The sequence below is a fragment of the Otolemur garnettii genome, unplaced genomic scaffold (genome assembly GCF_000181295.1).
Source record: "Otolemur garnettii isolate 467f Iridium unplaced genomic scaffold, OtoGar3 scaffold00012, whole genome shotgun sequence".
Taxonomy (NCBI): Eukaryota; Metazoa; Chordata; class Mammalia; order Primates; family Galagidae; genus Otolemur; species Otolemur garnettii.
Window position 1 is genome coordinate 27,791,696 of NW_003852407.1, and position 4,643 is coordinate 27,796,338.

A 4,643-nucleotide genomic window follows, 5' to 3' on the forward strand; every position below is an offset into this window, starting at 1 on the left:
CCTGGTGATTGAAGCCCCCTCCCCGCCCTCCAGTGCTGGGATTTTTTTTTTTTTTTTGAGACAGAGCCTCAAGCTGTCCCCCTGGGTAGAGTGCTGTGGCATCACAGCCCACAGCAACCTCCAACTCCTAGGCTCAAGCAATTGTCCTGCCTCCGTCTCCCAAGTAGCTGGGAATACAGGTGCCCACCACAACATCCGGCTATTTTTTGGTTGCAGCTGTCATTGTTGTTTGAGGGGCCCAGGCTGGATTCGAACCCGATAACTCAGGTGTATGTGGCTGATGCCTTAGCTGCTGGAGCCACTGATGCCGAGCCAGAGTGCCAGGATTAAAGACGTGAGTCACCAGGCCCACCCACCCTTGTTTATTCGTTCTTTTGCTGATGGACTCCAGGGCTGTTTCCACCATTTGGCTATTGTGAATAATACTGCCCTGGTGCACAAATGTCTGTTTGGATTTGTCTTTCAATTCTTTGGGGTACATACCTAGCAACGAATTGCTGGGTCATATGGTAATTTTACATTTAACTTCTTGACGAACTGCTGAACTGTTTCCTACAGCAGCTGCACCATGTCACATTCCCGCCAGCAATGTGCAAGGGTTCCAAGTTTCTTTTAATAGTCTTTAGCTGACTGTGGACTTCAGTCTTCCTCACCCATTCTTAACAAGTTTTTTTCCCTTTTTTTGAGACAGAGTCTCACTCTGTTGTCCTGGTTAGAGTGGCCTGGCCTCAGCCTAGCTCACGGCAACCTCAGACTCCTAGGTTCAAACAATCCTCCTGCCTTAGCACCCTGAGTAGCTGGGACCACAGGCGCTTACCATAACAGCTGGCTAATTTCTATTCTGAATAGAGACGGGTTCTTGCTCTTGCTCAGGTTGGTCTTGAACTCTGAGCTCAAGCAATCCTCCCACTTTAGCCTCCTTGAGTGGCTAGGATTACAGATGCGAGCCATTGTGTCCAAGCCTTACAAATTTTATTAAGCCATTCTTATATTGGTTCTTGGCCTTTAGCTAATGATTTCAAAAATCTGAACTCAACAGAGAATTTTCCCAAAACACAGCACCACACGATGTCTTCTAGTGCATGAATTTTTATCTCCCACTGTGCCCTTCAATGAGGAGAACGAGGTTTGCAATCTGACGCCTGGTTTCAGTTCCATCTCCCCCTTTCTTGCTATGCCCTCTAGTTTTCTCCTCTGTAAACTGGGATGAGGAATGTTTCAGTTTCCTATGGTTACAGTAACAAATTGCCACAGAGTTAGAGGCTTAAAACAACACAAACTTCTTATCTCACAGGGGTCCAAACTCTGAAATGCGTCTCACAGGGTAAAGCCACAGTGTTCTAGGGAGAACTGGTTTCCCTGCCTTTTCCTGCCTCTAGTGGCTGCTTGCATTTCTTGCTTTGTGGTTCCAGCTTCCATCTTCCAAAGCCAGCGACGGGCAGACACGTCCCTCTCACGACACTCTGACTTCAATCCTGCTTCCCTCTTCCACTTTTAAGGACACTGTAATCACACTGAGCTCACCTAAATAATCCAAGATAACCTCTCATTTAAAGGTCAGCTCATTACCAACCCTAATTCCCTCTTGCTATGTAACGTGACATACAGTCACAGGTCCGGGGTATAGGAAGATGTGGACATCCTTGAGGGCCGTTCCTCTGTCTACCACAAGATAGCAATGCCTTACTCATGCGGCTGTTTCAACAATTACTCGTATTTCTAAATTCTTTCCATTCTTTCCAATCTAATCCTGAAGACTAAAACTCATTTAAGCCAGGTGCCATGGCGTGCACCTGTGGTTCCAGCTACCTGGGAAGCTGAGGTGGGAGGATGGCTTGAGCCCAGAAGTTACACTGCACTATTATGGCACCTGTGAGCAGTCACTGCACTCCAGCCTGGGTAACATGGTGAGACTGTGTCTCAGAAAGGAAATAAAAACGGTATTTCTACTCATTTATTCAACACTTACCTACAGAGTTCTAAATCAATGAAATAAGCATGGTAAGTACTTAAGCCTGGCACACTTAATAAATGCTGCCCAGAATTAACTAGTGATCATAACTTTATAATCTCTTTCTGCAATATGGTCCCAGCCACAGGAATCTACTTCTCTGTCTGAACTTTCTGAGCTGTATGTTCCTAAAACCCAGCAAAGGACTGCTTGATTCTGAAACTGTCAAGTCTAACACGACTTCCTGAGGCCTCTGAGGACCCTGCTGTCTTCTGTGTCAAGGCAGAACCCTTACTGAGGCTGCTCCCCCAGAGACGCAGCACCAGCAGGGCCTGTCAAGGGCTCCTCCTGCACTGATGTGCCCACTGCTCGTCCGGCCTGCTCTGTGATCCCTGTCAGGAGCCGTCCTCTGTGGCCCCCGACACAATGGCCTACTTCATGAGTCCAAGACAACTCAGCTTCTTTGTACCAGATCCAAGCACAGAGCCCTCTGGCAGGGCCTGAGGCCGGACGCCAAACCGATGAATGTGGTTTGGCCTCCAGGTGGGCTCCATTCTCCATCACATCCACTTGCTCCCACTGCTGGTGTTCACTGCCACTTCACATGCCAGCTGGGATTCGTCTAGGGAGTTCTTCCCTCCTGGGAGAACACGAAACTGTCTCTGGCCCCGTGGTTTATTTCTAAGTAGCTACCCTGATGTTATCAACCATGAGGTATACTTAGGTTTTCTGTTTTTTCAATGCCATAGCATTACCCTTTATGATACAAGGTTGGATTATCAAGTTTGTGACTCATCCTTCGAAGTACTCCCCTTGGCCATCTGGTGACCAGAGTGACAGTTAGCAATGAGGTATGTAGCACTTTTTCTAGGAGAAGTTTGAGAATTTAATTGCCTGACCCTGAGAATTTAATTGTCTGACCCAAGGTTGAGGTCAGATCCTGAGTCTCATGACAGCGGCTCCCTGCTCATTTTATAAGCTACACTCTAGTCCCTGCTGAGACAGAGGGTCCAAACCCTCCTCAGTAGCGGAGACCTGGGAGCTGGGCACAGTCACTGTGGACAGATGATGTGACCGAGCAGGAGCCAGCTGGGAGCCTTGGGGGCTGTGCAGATGCCACAACCTCACCTCCTGCCCCTGAGGTGGGGATGGAACTGGAGACCCCCAGCTGTCACATGGGTCCCTCTCTCTGAGAACACAAACAGGACTCCTCCTACCAATCACTGTGGAAACTGGAGCTCCCCAAGGCCAGATCATCAGGAGACCCCACTCCTGCTGCCCAGTTGCCATGGGGCAAGGCATCCGCTTTCCACTCCTGCAAGGCTGGGTCATATCTTCCCATTCATCAGCTCTTTGACCACAATTTCCTCTGTCACCTCAGAAACTGTATTTTCTTCCTGGCTTCCTCCTATGCTCTCACTTCCATCTGTTTAAGCACAATCCAGCCTTGCTAATAACCCCCAGTGGGGCCAGCTGGCACCTCCCACCAGCCCTTTCATCTTCTGTTTGCACAGGAAAGCCAGCTCTCACCTGGACAGACACCACTGGCCAGCGCCTCAGCGCACAGCCTGCAGTTCCCATGGTGGCAGCTGGCACAGCTCTCTTTCCCACCCCATTCTCAGACCTTCGGAATAGCTGAGTCCTCTTGGCTCCCCTGAAAACTCCCCAGCAGAACCATTAGCAATTGCAGGCTTTGCTGACTGTGTATGTTGTCCTGGGTCAAAGGTGTGCTGAAGAAAGCAGCTCTGTCATCCACTTTGGGAATCCCAGGAATCTAAATCTTTAATTCACTACATCATCTCACTACCTACCTGGCTATGCAGGGTAATTATCTGACTTTGTGTCCTGACGGCCAGCATCAGAGGTGAGAATACTATTCCTATGACCCACTGCTTTGGCTTTGTCTCTGATTTCAATTAGGAATTAAAGACTTTCTGCATTTATTTTATTGTTAAAGAGATTATAAACAGAAACCCAAATGTAAATTGATGATAAACAATTATACTAAAATGGCATGAGTAAGGTTTGTAAAGTAAAAGCCTCAAAAGAAAATTCTAAGTGACAGTGAAAATAAGGAGAGAGAAAAATTCAGAATATTTTCCAACAAATTACTGGCATTGAAGAGTATTATTTAACAAATAATGGCTCAGTAAATTTTAAGTAAAAATTCTGCACCTGAATTTTGAACATATACTATGTAAAAATTATTTGCAAAACTCAATTTTCCTATTCTGAAACCCCTGCATTTTTTTTTCAGATTAACATAAGAATACAAATGATTAGGTTACTTTGTGTTTGTTAGGTAAAGTCCAAGTTACAGCTAAGCCCTTCACCCAGGAGGCGTTATATACCCCTATTTTGTGCCCGTTAGGTGAGGGCACACCAATCCCCCTCTCCCCTACTTTAATTTAATTATTTTTCAATAGTGAAACCACTGCAATTGTTATCAATTATGTTCTCTATCCCTATAAGGCTTAAAAAATAGGCATAGACTTCAAGCAAACAAGTCTTTAAAAATTCTAATTGTTAGTATTACATAGGCTGTGTAGTGTATTTTATACCACCAAACTACAGTAGTTCTAGGCCTTACTGAGTCTAACTAAAAGACTTTTGACAGTTTAATTTTTTTTTTAATTTTTATTAGTGGCTTGCACCATATTTTTCTTGTTCTTTCTTTCTTTTTTTTTTTTTT

The 4,643-nt window shown here is 45.8% G+C and overlaps 1 protein-coding gene across 1 annotated transcript in view; it reads right to left on the bottom strand.

Annotated features, from left to right (window-relative positions):
• Positions 1–4,643, bottom strand: part of CABLES1 (Cdk5 and Abl enzyme substrate 1) — a 102,033-nt gene that overhangs the window by 56,704 nt on the left and 40,686 nt on the right. The window lies entirely within an intron of this gene.